General features: G+C 40.7%; 1 non-coding gene across 1 annotated transcript; it reads left to right on the top strand.

Moving 5' to 3' along the window:
- The first annotated feature begins 6,467 nt into the window (after window positions 1-6,467).
- LOC112712422 (small nucleolar RNA R71) lies at window positions 6,468-6,575 on the top strand. The gene has a single exon (XR_003157787.1). It is a non-coding gene; the product is annotated as a small nucleolar RNA R71 (small nucleolar RNA).
- Window positions 6,576-26,380: the final 19,805 nt, after the last annotated feature.

Genomic DNA, 26,380 nt, shown 5'->3' with positions numbered 1-26,380 from the left:
CAAAAATGCATATTTCAGAGATGGTGGTAATGGTTTGAGCTCAGGTTTAGGAGGTTTCTCCTCTTCCTGAGGGATTTTCAGAGGTTCTATTATTCTCTCTGATTCCTCCAGATCAGGCTGAACATCTTTAAAGATGTCTTCTAGCTCTGATTCGAGACTCTCAGCCATATTGACCTCTGATAGCGCGAAATTGTGATCAATGCTTTTCACAACTCAATTAATCCCCGGTGATGAAACCAAAAACTTGGTGTTCAATACCATGGCATAAACACAACTTCGCACAACTAACCAGCAAGTGTACTGGGTCATCCAAGTAATAAACCTTACGTGAGTAAGGGTCGATCCCACAGAGATTGTTGGTATGAAGCAAGCTATGGTCACCTTGTAAATCTTAGTCAGGCAAACTCAAATGGATATGAATGATATACGAATAAAACATAAAGATAAAGATAGAGATACTTATGTAATTCATTGGTGGGAATTTCAGATAAGCGTATGGAGATGCTGTGTTCCTTCCGTCTCTCTGCTTTCCTACTGTCTTCATCCAATCCTTCTTACTCCTTTCCATGGCAAGCTTATGCAAGGGTTTCACCGTTGTCAGTGGCTACCTCCCATCCTCTCAGTGGAAATGTTCAACGCACCCTGTTACGGCACGGCTATCCATCTGTCGGTTCTCAATCAGGCCAGAATAGAATCCAGTGATTCTTTTGCGTCTGTCACTAACGCCCCGCCTTCAGGAGTTTGAAGCACGTCACAGTCATTCAATCATTGAATCCTACTCAGAATACCAAAGACAAGGTTAGACCTTCCGGATTCTCTTGAATGCCGCCATCAGTTCTAGCCTATACCACGAAGACTCGGATCTCACGGAATGGCTGGCTCGGTTGTCAGGCGAGCGCTCGGTTGTCAGGCGATCAACCATGCATCGTGTATCAGGAATCCAAGAGATATTCACCCAATCTAAGGTAGAACGGAGGTGGTTGTCAGTCACACGTTCATAGGTGAGAATGATGATGAGTGTCACGGATCATCACATTCATCAAATTGAAGAACAAGTGATATCTTAGAACAAGAACAAGCGGAATTGAATAGAAGAACAATAGTAATTGCATTAATACTCGAGGTACAGCAGAGCTCTACACCTTAATCTATGGTGTGTAGAAACTCCACCGTTGAAAATACATAAGAACAAGGTCTAGGCATGGCCGAATGGCCAGCCTCCCAAAGAGGGTTCAATCATAAAAACATGATCAAAAGCTCTCAATACAATAGTAAAAGGTCCTACTTATAGAGAACTAGTAGCCTAGGGTTTACAGAGATGAGTAAATGACATAAAAATCCACTTCCGGGCCCACTTGGTGTGTGCTTGGGCTGAGCATTGAAGCATTTTCGTGTAGAGACTCTTCTTGGAGTTAAATGCCAGCTTTTATGCCAGTTTGGGCGTTTAACTCCCATCCTTGTGCCAGTTCCGGCGTTTAACGCTGGAAATTCTGAGGGTGACTTTGAACGCCGGTTTGGGCCATCAAATCTTAGGCAAAGTATGGACTATCATATATTGCTGGAAAGCCCAGGATGTCTACTTTCCAACGCCGTTGAAAGCGCGGCAATTGGGCTTCTGTAGCTCCCGAAAATCCACTTCTAGTGCAGGGAGGTCAGAATCCAACAGCATCTGCAGTCCTTTTCAGTCTCTGAATCAGATTTTTGCTCAGGTCCCTCAATTTCAGCCAGAAAATATCTGAAATCACAGAAAAACACACAAACTCATAGTAAAGTCCAGAAAAGTGAATTTTTAACTAAAAACTAATAAAAATATACTAAAAACTAACTAGATCATACTAAAAACAATGCCAAAAAGCGTACAAATTATCCGCTCATCACAACACCAAACTTAAATTGTTGCTTGTCCTCAAGCAACTGAAAATCAAATAAGATAAGAAGAAGAGAATGTGCAATGAAGTCCAAAAACATCTATGAAGATCAGTATTAATTAGATGAGCGGGGCTTTTAGCTTTTTGCCTCTGAATAGTTTTGGCATCTCACTCTATCCTTTGAAATTCAGAATGATTGGCTTCTTTAGGAACTTAGAATCCAGATAGTGTCATTGATTCTCTTAGTTAAGTATGATGATTCTTGAACACAGCTACTTATTGAGTCTTGGCCGTGGCCCAAAGCACTCTGTCTTCCAGTATTACCACCGGATACATACATGCCACAGACACATAATTGGGTGAACCTTTTCAGATTGTGACTCAGCTTTGCTAGAGTCCCCAATTAGAGGTGTCCAAGGTTCTTAAGCACACTCTTTTTGCCTTGGATCACAACTTTATTTCTTTCTTTTTCTTTTTCTCTCTTTTTTTTCAAAATTTTTTTTTGTATTCACTGCTTTTCCTTGCTTCAAGAATCATTTTTATGATTTTTCAGATCCTCAGTAACATTTCTCCTTTTTCATCATTCTTTCAAGAGCCAACATTCATGAACCACAAATTCAAAAGACATATGCACTGTTTAAGCATACATTCAGAAAACAAAAGTATTGCCACCACATCAAAATAATTAAACTATTATAAAATTCAAAATTCATGCAATTCTTTTCTTTTTCAATTAAGAACATTTTTTTATTCAAGAAAGGTGATGGATTCATAGGACATTCATAACTTTAAGGCATAGACAATAAGACACTAATGATCACAAGACACAAACATAGATAAACACAAGCATAATTTTCGAAAAACAGGAAAATAAAGAACAAGGAAATTAAAGAACGGGTCCACCTTAGTGATGGCGGCTTGTTCTTCCTCTTGAAGATCCTATGGAGTGCTTAGGCTCCTCAATTTCTCTTCCTTGTCTTTGTTGCTCCTCTCTCATGATTCTTTGATCTTCTCTAATTTCATGGAGGAGAATGGAATGTTCTTGGTGCTCCACCCTTAGTTGTCCCATGTTGGAACTCAATTCTCCTAGGGAGGTGTTTAGTTGCTCCCAATAGTTTTGTGGAGGAAAGTGCATCCCTTGAGGCATCTCAGGGATCTCATGATGAGAGGGGTCTCTTGTTTGCTCCATCCTTTTCTTAGTAATGGGCTTGTCCTCATCAATGGGTATGTCTCCCTCTATGTCAACACCAACCGAATAACAGAGGTGACAAATGAGATGAGGAAAGGCTAACCTTGCCAAGGTAGAGGACTTGTCCGCCACCTTATAGAGTTCTTGGGATATCACCTCATGAACTTCTATTTCTTCTCCAATCATGATGCTATGAATCATGATAGCCCGGTCTATAGTAACTTCGGACCGGTTGCTAGTGGGAATGATTGAGCGTTGGATAAACTCCAACCATCCTCTAGCCACGGGTTTGAGGTCATGCCTTCTCAATTGAACCGGCTTCCCTCTTGAATCTCTCTTCCATTGGGCGCCCTCTTCACATATGACTGTGAGGACTTGGTCCAACCTTTGATCAAAGTTGACCCTTCTAGTGTAAGGATGTTCATCTCCTTGCATCATGGGCAAGTTGAATGCCAACCTTACATTTTCCGGACTAAAAACCAAGTATTTCCCCCGAACCATAGTAAGCCAATTCTTTGGATCCGGGTTCACACTTTGATCATGGTTCTTGGAGATCCATGCATTGGCATAGAACTCTTGAACCATTAAGATTCCGACTTGTTGAATGGGGTTGGTAAGAACTTCCCAACCTCTTCTTCGGATCTCATGTCGGATCTCTGGATATTCACTCTTTTTGAGTGAAAAAGGGACCTCGGGGATCACCTTCTTCAAGGCCACAACTTCATAGAAGTGGTCTTGATGCACCCTTGAGATGAATTTCTCCATCTCCCATGACTCGGAGGTGGAAGCTTTTGCCTTCCCTTTCCTCTTTCTAGAGGTTTCTCCGGCCTTGGATGCTATAAATGGTTATGGAAAAACAAAAAGCAATGCTTTTACCACACCAAACTTAAAAGGTTTGCTCGTCCTCGAGCAAAAGAAGAAAGAAGAGAGTAGAAGAAGAAGAAATGAGGGAGATGGGGATGGCTTTGTGTTCGGCCAAAAAGAGGAGAAAGAGCGTTTATGATGTGTGAAAATGAAGGAGTGAAGGAGGGTTTATATAGGAGTGGGGGGGGGGGGTGATGGTTCGGTCATGTATGGGGGGGTTTGGGTGGGAAAGTGGTTTGAATTTGAATGGTGAGGTAGGTGGGGTTTTATGAAGAATGGATGTGAGTGGTGAAGAGAAAGATGGGATTTGATAGGTGAAGGGTTTTTGGGGAAGAGGTGTTGAGGTGATTGGTGAATGGGTGAAGAAGAGAGAGAGTGGTAGGGTAGGTGGGGATCTTGTGGGGTCCACAGATCCTGAGGTGTCAAGGAAAAGTCATCCCTGCACCAAATGGTATGCAAAAATGCGTTTTGAGCCAATTCTGGCGTTAAACGCCGGGCTGGTGCCCATTTCTGGCGTTTAACGCCAGGTGCTTGCCCTTTTCTGGCGTTTAACGCCAGTCTGGTGCCCCTTTCTGGCGTTAAACGCCCAGAATGGTGCCAGACTGGGCGTTAAACGCTCATCTGCTAGCCTCACTGGCGTTTAAACGCCAGTGGGTTCTTCCTCCAGGGTGTGCTGTTTTTCTTTCTGTTTTTCATTCTGTTTTTGCTTTTTCCATTGATTTTGTGACTTCTCATGATCATCAACCTAAAAAAAAACATAAAATAACAAAAGAGAATAGATAAAATATAACATTGGGTTGCCTCCCAACAAGCGCTTTTTTAATGTCAGTAGCTTGACAGTGGGCTCTCATGGAGCCTCACAGGTGCTCAGAGCAATGTTGGAACCTCCCAACACCAAACTTAGAGTTTGAATGTGGGGGTTCAACACCAAATTTAGAAGTTGGTTGTGGCCTCCCAACACCAAACTTAGAATTTGACTGTGGGGGCTCTGTTTGGCTCTGTTTTGAGAGAAGCTCTTCATGCTTCCTCTCCATGATGACAGAGGGATATCCTTGAGCCTTAAACACCAAGGATTCTTCATTCACTTGAATGATCAATTCTCCTCTATCAACATCAATCACAGCCTTTGCCGTGGCTAGGAAGGGTCTGCCAAGGATGATGGATTCATCCATGCACTTCCCAGTCTCTAGGATTATGAAATCAGTAGGGATGTAATGGTCTTCAACTTTTACCAGAACATCCTCCACAAGTCCATAAGCTTGTTTTCTTGAGTTGTCTACCATCTCTAGTGAGATTTTTGCAGCTTGCACCTCAAAGATCCCTAGCTTCTCCATTACAGAGAGAGGCATGAGGTTTACACTTGACCCTAAGTCACACAAGGCCTTCTTGAAGGTCATGGTGCCTATGGTACAAGGTATTGAAAACTTCCCAGGATCCTGTCTCTTTTGAGGTAATTTCTGCCTAGACAAGTCATCCAGTTCTTTGGTGAGCAAAGGGGGTTCATCATCCCAAGTCTCATTTCCAAATAACTTGTCATTTAGCTTCATGATTGCTCCAAGGTATTTAGCAACTTGCTCTTCAGTGACATACTCATCCTCTTCAGAGGAAGAATACTCATCAGAGCTCATGAATGGCAGAAGTAAGTTCAATGGAATCTCTATGGTCTCATTTTGAGCCTCAGATTCCCATGGTTCCTCATTAGGGAACTCATTGGAGGCCAGTGGACGTCCATTGAGGTCTTCCTCAATGGCGTTCACTGCCTCTCCTTCCTCTCCAAATTCGGCCATGTTGATGGCCTTGCACTCTCCTTTTGGATTTTCTTCTGTATTGCTTGGAAGAGTACTAGGAGGGAGTTCAGTAATTTTCTTGCTCAGCTGTCCCACTTCTGCCTCCAAATTTCTAATGGAGGACCTTGTTTCAGTCATGAAACTTTGAGTGGTTTTAATAAGATCAGAGACCATGGTTGCTAAGTCAGAGGTGTTCTGCTTAGAACTCTCTGTCTGTTGCTGAGAAGATGATGGAAAAGGCTTGCTATTGCTAAACCTGTTTCTTCCACCATTATTGTTGTTGAAACCTTGTTGAGGTCTTTGTTGATCCTTCCATGAGAGATTTGGATGATTTCTCCATGAAGGATTATAGGTGTTTCCATAGGGTTCTCCCATGTAATTCACCTCTTCCATTGAAGGGTTCTCAGGATCATAAGCTTCTTCTTCAGATGAAGCCTCCTTAGTACTACCTGGTGCATTTTGCATTCCAGACAGACTTTGAGAAATCATATTGACTTGCTGAGTCAATATCTTGTTTTGAGCCAATATGGCATTCAGAGTGTCAATCTCAAGAACTCCTTTCTTCTGATTAGTCCCATTGTTCACAGGATTCCTTTCAGAAGTGTACATGAATTGGTTATTTGCAACCATTTCAAGCAGCTCTTGAGCTTTTGTAGGCGTCTTCTTCAGATGAAGAGATCCTCCAGCAGAGCTATCCAAAGACATCTTGGACAGTTCAGAGAGACCATCATAGAAAATACCTATGATGCTCCATTCAGAAAGCATATCAGAGGGACACTTTCTGATTAATTGTTTGTATCTTTCCCAAGCTTCATAGAGGGATTCTCCTTCCTTCTGTCTGAAGGTTTGGACTTCCACTCTAAGCTTACTCAATTTTTGAGGTGGAAAGAACTTTGCCAAGAAGGCATTGACTAGCTTTTCCCAAGAGTTCAGGCTTTCTTTAGGTTGTGAGTCCAACCATGTCCTAGCTCTGTCTCTTACAGCAAAAGGGAATAGCATAAGTCTGTAGACCTCAGGGTCAACCCCATTAGTCTTGACAGTGTCACATATTTGCAAGAACTCAGCTAAGAACTGATGAGGATCTTCCAATGGAAGTCCATGGAACTTGCAATTCTGTTGCATTAGAGAAACTAATTGAGGCTTAAGCTCAAAGTTGTTTGCTCCAATGGCAGGGATAGAGATGCTTCTCCCATAGAAGTCGGGAGTAGGTGCAGTAAAGTCACCCAGCACCTTCCTTGCATTGTTGGCATTGTTGTTGTTTTCGGCTGCCATGTGTTCTTCTTCTTTGAAGAATTCGGTTAGGTCCTCTACAGAGAGTTGTGCCTTAGCTTCTCTTAGCTTTCGCTTCAAGGTCCTTTCAGGTTCAGGATCAGCCTCAACAAGAATGCTTTTGTCTTTGCTCCTGCTCATATGAAAGAGAAGAGAACAAGAAAATGTGGAATCTTCTATGTCACAGTATAGAGATTCCTTGAGGTGTCAGAGGAAAAGAAAATTAGAAGGCAGAAGTAGAAAATTCGAACTTATCAAAGAAGATGGAGTTCGAATTTTGCATCAAGGAATAGTGTTAGTCCATAAATAGAAGGATGTGAAAAGGGGGGAAGTAATTTTCGAAAATTAAGTAAAAGATTTTGAAAACATTTTGAAAAACTTTAAGAATTTTTGAAAACCATGATTGAGAAAGAAATAAAGTGATTTTTGAAAAAAATTTGAAATTAGAAATCAAAAAGATTTGATTGAAAGCTATTTTGAAAAAGATGTGGTTAAGAAGATATGATTGATTTTAAAAAGATGTGATTGAGAAGATATGATTTGAAAAACATTCTAAAAAGATTTGACTTTGAAAATTAATGACCTGGCTATCAAGAAAAGATATGATTCAAACATTAAACCTTTCTCAACAGAAAAGGCAACATACTTGAAATGTTGAATCAAATCATTAATTGGTAGCAAGTATCTTTGAAAATAGAAAGAAATTGATTTTGAAAACATTTGATTGAAAAGATTTGATTTGAAAAAGATTTGATTTTGAAAAATTTTGAAAACTTGAAAAAAATTGGCATTGAAAACAAAATCTTCCCTCTTGTGCCATCCTGGCGTTAAACGCCCAGAATGGTGCACATTCTGGCGTTTAACGCCCAAAACTCTACCCTTTTGGGGTTAAACGCCCAGCCAGGCACCCTGGCTGGCGTTTAAACGCCAGTCTGTCTTCCTCACTGGGCGTTTTGAACGCCCAGCTTTTTCTGTGCAATTCCTCTGCTGAATGTTCTGAATCTTCAATTCTCTGTATTATTGACTTGAGAAGACACAAATTAAATTTTTTTTTGGATTTTTAATAGTGAGGAATAATCAAAATGCAACAAAAATCAAATAACAATGCATGCAAGACACCAAACTTAGCAGTTTGTATACTACTGACACTAATGAGAATGCATATGAGACACATAAACACTCAAGTCAAGAGAATTCAAAGATCAGAGTAAGAAATCATCAAGAACAACTTGAAGATTAAATGAAGACAAATGCATGAATGCAAAAAGAACAGAAACATGCAATTGACACCAAACTTAATATGAGACACTAGACTCAACAAGAAACATAAAATATTTTTGGATTTTATGATTTTGTAATTTTTTTTGTGCTTTTTCGAAAATTAAGTGGAAAAAGAAAATAAAGGTATCAAAATTCTTAATGAGAATTCCAGGAATCATGCAATGTTTAGTCTAAGACTCCGATCCAGGAATTAGACATGGCTTCACAGCCAGCCAAGCTTTCAAAGAAAGCTTCGGTCCAAAACATTAGACATGGCCAATGGCCAGCCAAGCCTTAGCAGATCACTGCTCCAACAGCAAGATTGATAGAAATCAACAAGCTCTTGTGATGATAAGTTGAAACCTCGGTCCAATGAAATTAGACATGGCTTCACAGCCAGCCAGATTTCAACAGATCATCATGAAACTCTAGAATTCATTCTTTAGAACTCTGAAGAAAAAATACCTAATCTAAGCAACAAGATGAACCGTCAGTTGTCCATACTCGAACAATCCCCGGCAACGGCGCCAAAAACTTGATAGCGCGAAATTGTGATCAATGCTTTTCACAACTCAATTAATCCCCGGTGATGAAATCAAAAACTTGGTGTTCAATACCATGGCATAAACACAACTTCGCACAACTAACCAGCAAGTGTACTGGGTCGTCCAAGTAATAAACCTTACGCGAGTAAGGGTCGATCCCACAGAGATTGTTGGTATGAAGCAAGCTATGGTCACCTTGTAAATCTTAGTCAGGCAAACTCAAATGGATATGAATGATATACGAATAAAACATAAAGATAAAGATAGAGATACTTATGTAATTCATTGGTGGGAATTTCAGATAAGCGTATGGAGATGCTGTGTTCCTTCCGTCTCTCTGCTTTCCTACTGTCTTCATCCAATCCTTCTTACTCCTTTCCATGGCAAGCTTATGCAAGGGTTTCACCGTTGTCAGTGGCTACCTCCCATCCTCTCAGTGGAAATGTTCAACGCACCCTGTCACGGCACGGCTATCCATCTGTCGGTTCTCAATCAGGCCGGAATAGAATCCAGTGATTCTTTTGCGTCTGTCACTAACGCCCCGCCTTCAGGAGTTTGAAGCACGTCACAGTCATTCAATCATTGAATCCTACTCAGAATACCACAGACAAGGTTAGACCTTCCGGATTCTCTTGAATGCCGCCATCAGTTCTAGCCTATACCACGAAGACTCTGATCTCACGGAATGGCTGGCTCGGTTGTCAGGCGAGCGCTCGGTTGTCAGGCGATCAACCATGCATCGTGTATCAGGAATCCAAGAGATATTCACCCAATCTAAGGTAGAACGGAGGTGGTTGTCAGTCACACGTTCATAGATGAGAATGATGATGAGTGTCACGGATCATCACATTCATCAAATTGAAGAACAAGTGATATCTTAGAACAAGAACAAGCGGAATTGAATAGAAGAACAATAGTAATTGCATTAATACTCGAGGTACAGCAGAGCTCCACACCTTAATCTATGGTGTGTAGAAACTCCACCGTTGAAAATACATAAGAACAAGGTCTAGGCATGGCCGAATGGCCAGCCTCCCAAAGAGGGTTCAATCATAAAAACATGATCAAAAGCTCTCAATACAATAGTAAAAGGTCCTACTTATAGAGAACTAGTAGCCTAGGGTTTACAGAGATGAGTAAATGACAAAAAAATCCACTTCCGGGCCCACTTGGTGTGTGCTTGGGCTGAGCATTGAAGCATTTTCGTGTAGAGACTCTTCTTGGAGTTAAACGCCAGCTTTTATGCCAGTTTGGGCGTTTAACTCCCATCCTTGTGCCAGTTCCGGCGTTTAACGCTGGAAATTCTGAGGGTGACTTTGAACGCCGGTTTGGGCCATCAAATCTTGGGCAAAGTATGGACTATCATATATTGCTGGAAAGCCCAGGATGTCTACTTTCCAACGCCGTTGAGAGCGCGCCAATTGGACTTCCGTAGCTCCAGAAAATCCACTTCGAGTGCAGGGAGGTCAGAATCCAACAGCATCTGCAGTCCTTTTCAGTCTCTGAATCAGATTTTTGCTCAGGTCCCTCAATTTCAGCCAGAAAATACCTGAAATCACAGAAAAACACACAAACTCATAGTAAAGTCCAGAAAAGTGAATTTTTAACTAAAAACTAATAAAAATATACTAAAAACTAACTAGATCATACTAAAAACATACTAAAAACAATGCCAAAAAGCGTACAAATTATCCGCTCATCAACCTCTCTTACCAGAGAGTCAATAATATCAACACTCATGCAGTCATTTGGGGTGTCTGGATGTTGCATAGCTTTAACAACATTCAACTTGAACTCCTCCTCATTGACTCTCAGGGTTACTTCCCCTTTTTGGATGTCAATGAGGGTTCGGCCAGTTGCTAGGAAAGGTCTTCCTAGAATGAGAGTTGCATTCTTGTGCTCCTCCATTTCCAGCACCACAAAGTCAGTGGGAAAGGCAAATGGCCCAACCTTGACAATCATGTCTTCAATCACGCCTGATGGGTATTTAATGGAGCCATCAGCAAGTTGAAGACATATGCGAGTTGGTTTGATTTCTTCAGTCAAACCAAGCTTTCTGATAGTAGATGCAGGTATTAGGTTGATACTTGCCCCAATATCACATAAAGCTTGCTTGGTACAAGTACCCTCTAATGTGCATGGTATCATAAAGCTCCCGGGATCTTTAAGCTTCTCAGGTAAGCTTTTCAGAATGACTGCACTGCATTCTTCAGTGAGGTAAACTTTTTCAGTCTCCCTCCAATCCTTCTTATGACTTAAGATCTCTTTCATGAACGTAGCATAAGAGGGTATTTGCTCAAGTGCTTTTGCAAACGGAATCTTTGTTTCAAGAGTTCTGAGATAGTTTGCAAAGCGGGCAAATTGCTTATCCTGTTCCGCTTGGCGGAGTTTTTGAGGATAAGGCATTTTGGCTTTATATTCCTCAACCTTAGTTGCTGCAGGTTTATTACTTACAGAAGTGGGTTGGGAAGCCTTTTTAGAAGGGTTGTTATCAGCACTTGTATGTGACTGATCCCCCACTGGCATTTGAATGCCAGGGGTGGAAGCTGGAGTGGCGTTAAATGCCAACTCATTATCTGTTACTGGCGTCTGAACGCCAGAACTATGCTCCCTTTGGGCGTTCAACGCCGAATTCATGCTTGTTTCTAGCGTTGAATGCCAGGAATGAGCGTGGTCTGGGCGTTCAGCGCCAGCATTATTCCTCTCTGGGCTCTGATTGTCCTCAGAGGGATTTTGAGTAACCATTTGTTCATTTTTTGGCTTCCTGCTGCTTTGAAGTGAGGTATTTAATATTTTTCCACTTCTTAATTGAACTGCTTGGCATTCTTCTGCTATTTGTTTTGACAGTTGCTTTTCTGTTTGCTTTAATTGAACTTCCATATTCATGTTAGCCATTCTTGTTTCCTGTAGTATTTCCTTGAATTCGGCTAGCTGCTGGGTTAGAAAGTCTAATTGCTGATTGAATTCATTAGCCTGATCCACAGGACTGAGTTCAGCAGTTATTGTTTTAGCTTCTTCTTTCATGGAAGATTCACTGCTTAGGTACATATGCTGATTTCTGGCAACTGTATCAATAAGCTCTTGAGCTTCTTCAATTGTTTTTCTCATATGTATAGATCCACCAGCTGAGTGGTCTAGAGAAATCTGAGCTTTTTCTGTAAGCCCATAGTAGAAGATGTCTAATTGCACCCACTCTGAAAACATTTCAGAGGGGCATTTTCTTAGCATCTCTCTGTATCTCTCCCAGGCATCATAAAGGGATTCATTATCTCCTTGTTTGAAGCCTTGGATGCTTAGCCTTAGCTGTGTTATCCGTTTTGGAGGGAAATAGTGATTCAGGAATTTTTTTGACAGCTGTTTCCATGTTTTTATGTTGTTCTTAGGTTGGTTATTTAACCACCTCTTAGCTTGATCTTTTACAGCAAATGGAAACAGTAGTAATCTGTAGACATCCTGATCTATTTCCTTATCATGTACTATGTCAGCAATTTGCAAAAATTGTGCCAGAAACTCTGTAGGTTCTTCCTGTGGAAGACCGGAATACTGGCAGCTTTGCTGCCCCATGATAATGGGCTGAGGATTCAACTCAAAGCTACTAACTCCAATGGAGGGTATACAGATACTACTCCCATATGAAGCAGTGGTGGGGTTAGCATATGACCCCAGAGACCTCCTGGACTGTTCATTTCCACTTAGTTCCATGATGGAATAAAGGAGATGGTATGTATGTTGATATTATTTATTTTATAAAAATTTATTTTATAAAATAAAATAAAAACGAAATAAATAAAAGAAATTGAGAATATTTTGAATTTGAAATCTGAATTTTTATATAGAATTTTCGAAAATGTAGTTCAAAATTAGTTAGAAAAGATATTTTTTTTTTGAATTTTGAATTTTATGATGAAAGAGAAAAACACACAAAACACACAAGACTTAAAATTTTTAGATCCAATGCTCCTTATTTTCGAAAATTTTGGACGGAAAACACCAAGGAACACCAAACTTAAAAATTTTAAGATCAAAACACAAGAAAGACTCAAGAACACCTTGAAGATTCACAAGAACACCAAGAACAAAAGAAAGAACACCAAACTTAAAATTTTTAGAAAACCAAGACAAATTTTCGAAAATTAAAGAAAAATTAACAAGAAAACACCAAACTTAAAGTTTGGCACAAGATTCAATCAAAGAAAAATTATTTTTGAAAAAGATTTTTAAAAGAAGATGCCCAATTGCCAAGAACATAAGCCAACGCTATAACCAACTGAGCAAAAAATGTAATGTATTTTAAAGATGTATTATTTTTGTGGATAAAAGTATAATTTTTGAAAGTTAATGTTTTGAAAAAGCACAAGAAAAACAAGAAAAGACACAAAACAAGAAAAACTCAAGATCAAACAAGAAAAATAAACAAGAACAAGTTGAAGATCAATGAAGAACAAAGAATACAAGTTCAAAAATTTTAAAGAAAAATATAAAATATGCAATTGACACCAAACTTAGAACAAGACACTAAACTCACGAAAAAAATTAAAAATTGATAAAGAAAAATAATATTTTTGAAAAATTTTTTTAAAAAGGGATAATAAAAGATGCAATTCTAGTGAAAAAAAAGGATAAATTATTCCTAATCTAAGCAACAAAATAAACCTTTAGTTGTTCAAACTTGAATAATCCCTGGCAACGGCAACAAAAACTTGGTGCACGAATTTGTAATCCGTACAACTAACCAGCAAGTGCACTGGGTCGTCCAAGTAATACCTTACGTGAGTAAGGGTCGATCCCACGGAGATTATTGGTTTGAAGCAAGCTATGTTTATTTTATTAATCTTAGTCAGGATGCCAATAAGGTTATTTGGATTTAATTGTAAGAAGTAAAAGTATTTGGAATAAGGAATTGTTACTTTATTAATGAAGAATATGTTGGAGTTTTGGAGATGCCTTGTCCTCTGAATTTCTGCAATGTAATATTCAACTCAATTATTTGTAAAGTTCCATCCATGGCAAGCTGTATGTAGGGTGTCACCATTGTCAGTGGCTACTTTCCATCCTCTCAGTGAAAACGGTCCAGATGCTCTGTCACAGCACGGCTAATCAGCTGTTGGTTCTCGATCATGTTGGAATAGGATTCATTGATCCTTTTGCGTTTGTCATCATGCCTAGCAATCGCGAGTTTGAAGCTCGTCACATCCATTCAATCCTTGAATCCTACTCGGAATACCACAGACAAGGTTTAGACTTTTCGGATCCTCAAGAATGGCCGCCATCAGTTCTAGCTTATACCACGAAGATTCTGATTAAGGAAGCTAAGAGATGCTCATTCAATCTGATGTAGAACGGAGGTGTTTGTCAGGCACACGTTCATGGGTTGAGGAAGGTGATGAGTGTCACGGATCATCACCTCCTTCACAATTAAGCGCGAATGAACATCTTAGATAGGAACACACACACGTTTGAATGAAATAGAAACAATTGCATTAATTCATTGAGACGCTGCAGAGCTCCTCACCCCCAACAATGGAGTTTAGAGACTCATGCCGTCAAAGTGTATAAAATTCAGATCTGAAAATGTCATGAGGTACAAGGTAATCCTCTAAAAGTTGTTTAAATAGTAAACTAGTAACCTAGGTTTACAGAAATTAAGTGAACTAAGATAATTGGTGCATAAATCCACTTCTGGGGCCCGCTTGGTGTGTACTGGGGCTGAGACTAAAGCTTCTCACGTGCTTGGGCTGTTTCTGGAGTTGAACGCCAGGTTGTGACGTGTTTTGGGCGTTGAACTCCAACTTGTAACCTGTTTCTGGCGCTGGACGCCAGACAGCAGCATGATACTGGCTTTGAACGCCAGTTTACATCATCTATCTTCGCGCAAAGTATGGACTATTATATATTGCTGGAAAGCCCTGGATGTCTACTTTCCAACGCCGTTGAGAGGGTGTCAATTGGACTCCTATAGCTCCAAAATATCCATTCCGAGTACAGGGAGGTCAGGATCCAACAGCATCAGCAGTCCTTTTTCAGCCTAACTCAGATTTTTGCTGAGCTCCCTCAATTTCAGCTAGAAATTACCTGAAATCACAGAAAAATACACAAACTCATAGTAAAGTCCAGAAATATGATTTTTGCTTAAAAACTAATAAAATTCTATTAAAAACTAATTAAAACATACTAAAATCTACATGAAATTACCCCCAAAAAGCGTATAAAATATCCGCTCATCAGTGATTCCTGAGGTCCCTTTCAAACTCAAAAAGAGTGAATAGCCAGAGATCCGACATGAGATCTGAAGGAGAGGTTGGGAAGTTCTTACCAACCCCATTCAACAAGTCGGAATCTTAATGGTTCAAGAGTTCTATGCTAATGCATGGATCAGCAAAAACCATGATCAAGGTGTGAACCCGGACCCAAAGAATTGGCTTACAATGGTTCGGGGGAAATGCTTAGATTTTAGTTCGGAAAATGTAAGGTTGGCATTCAACTTGCCCATGAAGCAAGGAGATGAACACCCTTACACTAGAAGGGTCAACTTTGATCAAAGGTTGGACCAAGTCCTCATAGACATTTGTGAAGAGGGCACTCAATGGAAGAGAGATTCAAGAGGGAAGCCGGTTCAACTGAGAAGGCATGACCTCAAGCCCGTGGCTAGAGGATGGTTGGAGTTTATCCAACGCTCAATCATTCCCACTAGCAACCGGTCCGAAGTTACTATAGACTGAGCTATCATGATTCATAGCATCATGATTAGAGAGGAAGTAGAAGTTCATGAGGTTATATCCCAAGAACTTTATAAGGTGGCGGACAAGTCCTCTACCTTGGCAAGGTTAGCCTTCCCTCATCTCATTTGTCACCTCTGTTATTCAGTTGGAATTGACATAGAGGGAGACATCCTCATTGATGAAGACAAGCCCATCACTAAGAAGAGGATAGAGCAAACAAGAGATCCCACTCACCATGAAATCCCTGAGATGCCTCAAGGGATGCATTTTCCTCCACAAAACTATTGTGAGCAAATCAACACCTCCCTAGGAGAGTTGAGTTCCAACATGGGACAACTAAGGGTGGAGCACCAAGAACATTCCGTCCTCCTCCATGAAATTAGAGAAGATCAAAGAATCATGAGAGAGGAGCAACAAAGGCAAGGAAGAGACATTGAGGAGCTCAAGCACTCCATAAGATCTTCAAGAGGAAGAACAAGCCGCCATCACTAAGGTGGACCCGTTCTTTAATCTCCTTGTTCTTTATTTTTCTGTTTTTTTTTGAAAATTATGCTTTATGTTTTATTTATGTTTGTGTCTTATGATCATTAGTGTCTTAGTGTCTATGCCTTAAAGTTATGAATGTCCTATGAATCCATCACCTTTCTTAAATGAAAAATGTTCTTAATTGGAAAAGAGAAGAATTGCATGAATTTTGAATTTTATAACAGATTAATTATTTTGATGTGGTGGCAATACTTTGACTTCTAAATGTATGCTTGAATAGTGCATATGTCTTTTGAATTTGTTGTTCATGAATGTTGGCTCTTGGAAGAATGATGAAAAAGGAGACATGTTACTGAGGATCTGAAAAATTATAAAAAATGATTCTTGAAACAAGAAAAAGCAGTGAATTTAAAAAAAAAGAGTGTGCTTAAGAACCCTGGACACCTCTAATTGGGAAATCTAGCAAAGCTGAGTCACAATCTGAAAAGGTTCACCCAGTTATGTGTCTGTGGCATGTATGTATCCGGTGGTAATACTGGAAGACAGAGTGCTTTGGGCCACGGCCAAGACTCATAAAGTAGCTGTGTTCAAGAATCATCATACTTAACTAGGAGAATCAATAACACTATCTGGATTCTGAGTTCCTATAGAAGCCAATCATTCTGAATTTCAAAGGATAAAGTGAGATGCCAAAACTGTTCAGAGGCAAAAAGCTAAAAGCCCCGCTCATCTAATTAATACTGATCTTCATAGATGTTTTTGGAATTCATTGCATATTCTCTTCTTTTTATCTTATTTGATTTTTAGTTGCTTGGGGACAAGCAACAATTTAAGTTTGGTGTTGTGATGAGCGGATAATTTATACGCTTTTTGGCATTGTTTTTAGTATGTTTTTAGTATGCTTTAGTTAGGTTTTATTATATTTTTATTAGTTTTTACTTAAAATTCACTTTTCTGGACTTTACTATGAGTTTGTGTATTTTTCTGTGATTTTAGGCATTTTCTGGCTGAAATTGAGGGACCTGAGCAAAAATCTGATTCAGAGGCTGAAAAGGACTGCAGATGCTGTTTGATTCTAACCTCCCTGCACTCGAAGTGAATTTTCTGGAGCTACAGAAGCCCAATTGGTGCGCTCTCAACTGCGTCGGAAAGTAGACATCCTGGGCTTTCCAGCAATATTTAATAGTCCATACTTTGCCCGAGATTTGATGGCTCAAACAGGCGTTCCAAGTCAGCTCAAGAATTCTGGCGTAAAACGCCGGAACTGGCACAAGAATGGGAGTTAAACGCCCAAACTGGCATAAAAGCTGGCGTTTAACTCCAAGAAGAGTCTCTACATATGAAAGCTTCAATGCTCAGCCAAGGACACACCAAGTGGGCCCGTAAGTGGATTTTTATGTCATTTACTCATCTTTGTAAACCCTAAGCTACTAGTTCTCTACAAATAGGACCTTTTGCTATTGTATTTTCATCTTTGGACGTCTAGTTCTTAGATCATGAGGGCTGGCCTCTTGGCCATGCCTAGACCTCGTTCTTATGTATTTTCAACGGTGGAGTTTCTACACACCATAGATTAAGGTGTGGAGCTCTGCTGTACCTCGAGTATTAATGCAATTACTATTGTTCTTCTATTCAATTCAGCTTATTCTTGTTCTAAGATATCACTTGTTCCTCAACTTGATGAATGTGATGATCTGTGACACTCATCATCATTCTCACTTATGAACGTGTGCCTGACAACCACCTCCGTTCTACCTTAGATTGAGTGGATATCTCTTGGATTCCTTAATCAGAATCTTCGTGGTATAAGCTAGAATTGATGGCGGCATTCAAGAGAATCCGAAAGGTCTAAATCTTGTTTGTGGTATTCTGAGTAGGATTCAAGGATTGAATGACTGTGATGAGCTTCAAACTCACGATTGTGGGGCGTTAGTGACAGACGCAAAAGAATCACTGGATTCTATTCCGACATGATCGAGAACCGACAGCTGAATAGCTGTGCTGTGACAGAGCGCGTTGAACATTTTCACTCAGAGGACGGGACTGTAGCCATTGACAACGGTGATGCCCAACATACAGCTTGCCATGGAAAGGAGTAAGAAGAATTGGATGAAGACAGTAGGAAAGCAGAGAGACGGAAGGGACAAAGCATCTTCATACGCTTATCTGAAATTCTCACAAATGAATTATATAAGTATCTCTATCTTTATGTTTTATTCATCTTTTAATCATTAATCCTCCATTACCATTTGAATCCGCCTGACTGAGATTTACAAGATGACCATAGCTTGCTTCATACCAACAATCTCCGTGGGATCGACCCTTACTCGCGTAAGGTTTATTACTTGGACGACCCAGTGCACTTGCTGGTTAGTTGTGCGAAGTTGTGATAAAGAGTTGAGATTGCAATTGAGCGTACCATGTTGATGGCGCCATTGATGATCACAATTTCGTGCACCATTTACTCAACTCAAACCTTTTTGAAAACATCTGATTAATAAAATAGCACACTTTTCTGCAACTCGTTGGGAGACGACCTGGGATTCATACTCCCAGTATTTAAAATTTAAATTTCTATGACACCGTTCTAAATTGATAAGTGGATTTCTGGTGAGTTAAGAACTATACTTGGAACGTACACATTTTGATAATTTTTAATTCACCAATTTCCGCCGCATCAATTTTTGGCGCCGTTGCTGGGGAGTTGCAACAGTGTGTTGATTTATTGATTGGTATTTATTTTTATTGCAATTTTTTTCTTTTCATTCTATCACTATGAACTGTACGTTTCTTTCGTTAAATGACGCGTTCGCTTCCTGATCCAAGCTTGCCTGCATTTGACCCTGAAATTGAAAGAACTCTTTCACATATAAGGCGAGCTAGGCGTAGGCGACTCCTCTTTGAGGACGAACCTGAACCATCATTTAAGGAAGAAACAAACCCCCTTTCTATTGATCCAGTTCATTTACGTGCAGGTGACATGGCAGCGCTCAGAAGAGTCACCATCTAGGAGGAAGGAGCCTCTGATTTTACGCTCCAACCATTCCAGGCACACCACCCAGCAGTAGCTGTAGATTTTGAAATAAAGTCTTCACTACTCAACTTGATGCCCAAATTTCATGGCTTACCTGCTCAAGAGCCTATCAAGCATCTTAGAGATTTCCAGACCGCTTGCTCTACTGTTAAGCGTGATGGCGCTGATGAAATTTCTATTCTATTAAAAGCCTTCCCGTTTTCTCTTGAGGGAAAGGCAAGAGAGTGGTGCTACACTCAACCTAGAGAAACTGTTTCCAACTGGGATACACTTAGGAGAGAATTTCTGGATAAATTCTTTCCAGCTGAAGTTACTGATAAGTTAAGGAAGGACATGTCTATGATCGTTCAGGATGAATCTGAGACCTTCTATGAATACTTGGAATGCTTCAATACACTTCGAGATGCATGTCCCTATCATATGATTGACAAGATAGTTTTGCTCGGTTACTTTACACAGGGTTTGAGATCTCAAGATAGGACCACACTGGAAGGTGCTTGCAATGGTTCTATGAAAAAGTACAAGACTACGGACGAAGCATGGCAATTGATCAGAGACTTAGCTGACTCTACTAGGAATCATAGGTAGAGACAAAGTCGGTCAAGAGCTGTTGCGGAGGTATCCACTAATACAGAGACTACTGCTATAGCCCAGAGTCTATGTGAAATGACTAACTTGCTGAAGCAGATGCAACTGAATCAACAACAAACTCAGCAAGTTCAGCCTTCCACACCACAGCACAGCCAGCAATTAGTTCCACAAAGAGTGTGTGGCATCTGTGCAGATTACAGTCACTATACCGATGAGTGTCCGCAGCTCCAACCAGAAGACAATACTGTAGCAACCACTCACAACTTTCATGACCGCCCCAATCAAGGGTACAATCAAGGTGGCAACTATAACCAAGGATGGCAGGATAACTCTAACCAAGGCTGGAGAGACAATTCTAACCTGGGTTGGAGGGACAATTCTAACAGAGGAGGCAAAGACAACAATGGAAATCAGAGGTGGAATAACAATAACAATTTTAGGCAGCAGAATCAGACTCAATCCTACAGAGCACCTCATTTAAGACAACCTCAAGCCTCTCAGCAAACTTCTCAGACCACTGGCATCTCTTCATCTCCTAATGATGAATTACTACAAGCCATTGATCAGAGACATCAGGCTATGGAGAATAGTATTAAAGCAACTATGAATGTTTTGACTTCTACTTTACAAACTCTTGTCTCACAGATTAGATCAATAAACAACTCCAACAACCAGTCCTCAAGCTCTGGTGGACTTCCCTCTCAACCATTACCCAACCCAAAGGGTGGTATTAATGCCATCACCCTAAGGTCTGGAACCACACTGCAGGAGAGAAATCAGGAGGAGCCAAGCCCACCAAAACATGCCTCAGCTGAAGAGGTAGTAGAAGTAGAAGATGTTGAAGAGGAAGAAGACATACAGGACATAACTGAGAAAAAAGAAGCTCAACCACAGGAGGAAGCACCAAAAGGCACAGACACTGCAGAAAATACCACCCCCATGCCATTTCCACAACTTGCAAGGAAGCCCAGGAAGCAGTTGGAACCTGACCCCAAAATGGTAGAAATCTTCAAAAAGGTTGAGGTAACTGTTCCCCTTTTTGATGTCATTCAACAGGTACCTAAATATGCAAAGTTTCTAAAAGATTTGTGCATACATAAAGACAAAATTAATGAATTAGAAACTATTCCCTTAGGAAGCTCTATATCTGCTTTAATGGGAAATTTACCTGAAAAATGTAGTGACCCAGGTCCTTGTATAGTTAGTTGTACAATTGGTGGTATAGTAATTTATGACTGCATGTGTGATTTAGAAGCATGTGTTAGTATAATGCCCTTATCTGTATATGATGTTTTAAGGCTCCCTCCCTTAAAAAGGTCAGCAGCTCGTTTTGTGTTGGCAGATAAAAGCATTATTACAGTAGCTGGAGTTGCTGAAGATGTTTTGGTGAACAATAAAGGGCTCACATTTCCCACTGATTTCTATATCTTGGAGATGCCCAATAATGACTCGGATAAGACATCATCAATCCTACTTGGCAGACCATTCCTGAAGACATCAAGATTCAAATTAGACACTTTTTCAGGAACATATTCTTTTGAAATAGATGGCCGAATAGTAATCTTCAATTTGAATGGAGTCACGAACAACCCTCCAGAAGATCATTCTATCTTCCAGTGTGATATCATAGATGAAACTGTAGCTGAAATTCACCAGGAAGAGCTGGAAGAAAAGTACACAGAACAAAGTCCAAGTGTGGGGACTCTATTAACTGACAATAAGGATACTTCGGCATTTTCACAAGCTCCAGACAATCCAGAGCCTGCCCATGACCAGAAGATAGAGTTGAAACCTCTCCCTCCACATCTCAAATACGCTTATCTTGAAGATGAGCAGAAGTTTCCAGTTATTATTGCACAGGACCTCACTCCTGAACAGGAAGAGCAGTTACTTAATGTGCTGAGGTAGCACAAGAAAGCAATTGGATGGAGTTTGGCAGACATAGTAGGCATCAACCCTCAAGTATGTGAGCACAGAATATTTTTAGAGGAAGGAGCAAGACCTGTCCGCCAACCCTAAAGAAGACTGAATCCCACTATTTTGGAAGTTGTCAAAAAGGAAGTGACCAGACTATTGGAAGCAGGTATCATCTATCCCATTTCAGACAGTAAATGGGTTAGCCCAGTACAAGTGGTGCCCAAGAAGTCTGGAGTCACTATAGTGAAGAATGAGCATGGAGAGCTCATAGCAACCAGAGTACAGAACGCTTGGAGAGTCTGCATTGATTACAGGCGTCTCAACCAAGCTACTCGCAAGGATCACTACCCACTTCCATTCATTGATCAAATGCTGGATCGCCTGTCAGGTAAATCACATTACTACTTTCTAGATGGTTACACAGGTTATTTCCAGATTCATATAGCTCCTGAGGATCAGGAAAAGACTACTTTTACATGTCCTTTTGGGACTTATGCTTACAAGAGAATGCCCATTGGCCTGTGCAATGCACCAGCTACTTTCCAGAGGTGCATGATGAGTCTTTTCTCTGATCTTATTGAGGACTGTATGGAGGTTTTTATGGATGATTTTAGCGTTTATGGTGATTCTTTTAGCCTTTGCTTAGATGGATTATCTAGAGTATTAGATAGATGTGTCAATACAAACCTTGTATTAAATTTTGAAAAATGTCATTTTATGGTTAAACAAGGGATTGTACTAGGACATGTTGTATCTAATACTGGTATTTCTGTAGACCCAGCAAAGGTGAATGTTATTTCTAGTTTACCTTACCCCTCCTCTATGAGAGAAGTCCGTTCGTTCCTTGGCCATGCAGGTTTTTACAGGAGATTTATTAAGGACTTTAGTAAGGTAGCACTTCCCTTATCCAGATTACTGTAGAAGGATATTGAGTTCATGTTCGGTGAGGATTGCAAACAAGCGTTTGATAAGCTGAAGACCAACCTGACTCAAGCTCCAATTGTGAGAGGACCAGACTGGAGCCAGCCGTTTGAAATTATGTGCGATGCTTCCAACCATGCAGTAGGAGCAGCGCTAGCTCAGCGTGAAGGTAAGGATCCATTTGTTATTGCTTATGCGTCTAAGACTTTAGACGCTGCCCAGTCCAATTATACTATTACTGAGAAAGAGCTTCTTGCTATTATTTTTGCTCTGGATAAATTCCGAGCTTATTTACTTGGTACTAGAGTAGTAGTGTATTCGGACCATGCAGCTTTAAAGTATCTATTAGCTAAAAAGGAGTCCAAACCAAGGCTCATATGTTGGATACTACTATTACAAGAATTTGATTTAGAAATAAAGGATAGTAGTGGTAACCAGAATCTAGTGGCAGACCACTTGAGTCACCTTGAGCACATTAAGGATGATTCTACTCCAATAGATGATAATTTCCCACTGGATAACCTGCAAGCATTATCTGAGTTAGCCCCTTGGTACGCACCTGTAGCTAATTATCTAGTTAGCCGCACATTCCCTCCACACTTTTATAAGCATCAAAGGGACAAGCTGAAAAGCGAGTCTAAATTCTATATATGGGATGACCCATATTTGTGGAGATGTGGCGCTGATCAGGTAATTAGACGTTGTGTGCCTCAATCAGAATTCCAGTCCATTTTAGAGGCATGTCGCTCGTCTGAGAGTGGAGGACATTTTGGCCCTCAAAGAACAGCTAGAAAGATTTTAGACTGTGGATTCTGGTGGCCTACTCTTTTTAGAGACGCTGCTGAGTTTTGTAAATCTTGTCTTCCATGCTAAAATTTGGTAATATATCCAGGAGGGGTGAGATGCCTCAACAAATTATGCTTTTCTGTGAAATTTTTGATGTTTGGGGCATTGACTTCATGCGTCCGTTCCCAAATTCTAATGGTCATTTTTATATATTGTTAGCTGTGGATTATGTTTCCAAATGGGTGGAAGCAATTCCTACCCCACTGATGATGCTAACACTGTTGTTTCCTTTGTGAGAAACCATATTATTTGCCGCTTTGGATCACCACGAGCAATCGTGAGCGATCAAGGCACCCATTTTTGTAACAGGAGACTAACAGGATTGATGAAGAAGCATGGGATAATTCATAAGGTTGCAACAGCATACCATCCTCAAACCAATGGGCAAGCCGAGGTGTCAAACAGAGAGATAAAGCTTATCTTGCAGAAGATAGTCAAACCTCATAGAAAAGACTGGAACACCAGGCTACAAGATGCACTATGGGCATACAGGACAGCATATAAAATACCCATTGGGATGAGTCGTTTCCACTTAGTTTATGGAAAAGCTTGTCATCTCCCAGTTGAAGTAGAGCACAGAGCCTTTTGGGCAGTCAAGGAGTGCAACATGGGAATTGAGCAAGCTAGAGCTGAAAGGAAGTTGTAACTGCAAGAACTGGAGATCTTTCGCCTAGAAGCTTATGAGAACTCAAGAATATACAAGGAGAAGATGAAGGCTGTACATGATCAGCACATCAAAAGAAAAGAGTTCCAACCTAGGGATTTAGTCCTCCTTTACAAATCTCGACTAAGGCTCATGCCAGGCAAGTTGAGATCAAGATGGGAAGGTCTATACAGAGTAGAAAAGGCCGAACCATACGGAGTTTATCACCTATGCCACCCTTCAAGCTCTGAACTTATCAAAGTTAATGGACAACGTCTGAAGCTGTACCATGGAGAGAAGATGCAGAAAAATAAGGAGCTCGAGATCTTCCTCTTGGAAGATCCCCACATAGCAGAAGTTTGAGCTAGTGGAGCGTCCAACTTACGGACGTTAAAGCAAAGCGCTAGGTGGGAGACAACCCACCATGGTATGATCGTTCTTTTCTTCCTATCTTTAGTTTTTCCTAGTCAATAACTCTTCTCTTTATCAGTACCTTCCTGCATCTGCATTCGCATATTTTTATAAAAAATAAAAAAAAGACCGCGTGACGCGACCGCATCAGCGACGTGTCTGCGTCGCAAGAAGAGGCGAGAAAATAAAAACGAACAGAGAGTTTCGCTGGTGCGTGGCTGGAGGCGTGCCAATGGCACAAATTATCCCACGCGACCGCGTCGCTGACGCGTCCGCATCACATGGCATTCCTGGCCTCCTACGCGACCGCGTGCCCCACGCGGCCGCGTGCCCTGATTTCCGACGTAAAAGGGTTGCACAACGAAATATTGTGCGAGAGTGGTGCTGGATTGGTGCTGGACGCACCATCCCTATCACGCGACCGCGTCGCTGACGCATCTGCGTCATCCCTTCTGAAGCCCACTCACGCGATCGCATGCCCCACGCTATCGCGTCACCCCAATTTTGGCAAATATATCAATTTGAACACGGAGTTGTGCAGGCACGAGGTTGCCCTCGTGCCAGAAGCACAATATGGGTCACGTGATCGCGTGGCCGACGCGACCGCGTCAACTGAACTAAAGCACAATCATGCGAACGCGTGCCCCACACGGCCGTGTCACTTGCACCGCACAGCTCAACCACAACTGCCAAAATATCTTATCTTTCTCTCCTCCAAATCCTAATTTTTCTTTTCCCTCCTTATTTCTTCATTCTCCCTTTTTCCTTCTATCTCACCTTTCACTCTCTCTCTCTCTCTCACCTCCATTAACAAGGTTTTATTTTCTTCTTCCCTCCTTCCTTTTCTATCATTCTTCTTATTTTCTATGTTATTTTTTTTCTTTTCTTTTTCTTTTCATTATCCATATTTTCTTTCTTCTTCTTTCCTTTTCACATGGTGCTAGAAAATTTATTTGAGTCATCATTCCTCATTATTTGTTTGTGGATTATTGCAAATTGTTTGGCAATTATATCTTATTTTCATAAAAGGATTGCTTGCATGTTTACTTTAATACTTTCTATGACTTATTTACCATGCATGCTATGTGTTTGTGAAAAAGCCCATATGGCATCATGCACTTTTCTACATTATCCTATTCTAGTACTGAATGCATGTTTTTCACAAATTTTCTTTACTATTTTATTAATTCAATTTAATTGCCAATACAAACATGTTAGTTTGTTACGAAGTGATGCTTGATCTATGCTACTCATGCCCTTGCCGGCATGCCAATAATCATCTTGCATCTACTTATCTTTTTATGCACCTATCCTATTTCCTTTAATGATCTTTTCACATGTTGTCATGACCATGTGTTTATTTCATTCATCTTTACCGTGCACTGTTTATTACTCACTCCATCTCCTTCCTTGCTTTGATTCTTTGGATCTAACTTACTTTCTCTCCCTTTTTTTTCAGAATGGCCACCAAGAAAGCAAAGAGAAAGCTACCCCTAAACCCACAGCAAGGAAAGGTATGAAGAGAGCATTAGTGGCAGAACCTTCTTCAATTGCAGTCAAGCCCTCAACAAAGAGAATTAAAAGGATTATCAAGGTTGATGAAAAGGAACGAGCCTTCCCAGCCAAGGACATTGCACGATTTCCAAATCGCTACTATGAGCAGCTGTTCCCCATTCTGGTAGCTCAAAATTACAACAATGAACACCTTCTTATCCTTCCGCCTCGTATCCCTGAATTTGTTGAGCCACAAATTGCACAAAGACATTGAGGATTTTTACAGAGATAGCCACGACAGGTTAATCTTTCTTGGGTTGTTGAGTTCTACTCCAACTTCCACCTGCCGACTCTGCAGTCCGTCTATTTACGCCAGAAGCAAGTCCCCATTAAAGAAGAAGCCATACACCAAGCCTTAGATCTCCCACCTGCTCCAGAAGGGTTGGACGCTTTTCAGAAAGCCGCAACTAAGCGCCAGGCATACACTTTTGACTGGGACGCTGTTCTCAGAGTTATTGCTCGCCCTGGAAGCAAAT

This window comes from Arachis hypogaea, chromosome 1 (genome assembly GCF_003086295.3).
Source record: "Arachis hypogaea cultivar Tifrunner chromosome 1, arahy.Tifrunner.gnm2.J5K5, whole genome shotgun sequence".
NCBI classification, from domain to species: Eukaryota; Viridiplantae; Streptophyta; class Magnoliopsida; order Fabales; family Fabaceae; genus Arachis; species Arachis hypogaea.
Note: the sequence above shows the minus strand (reverse complement) of the source record. Positions and strands in the feature narration are given on the sequence as shown.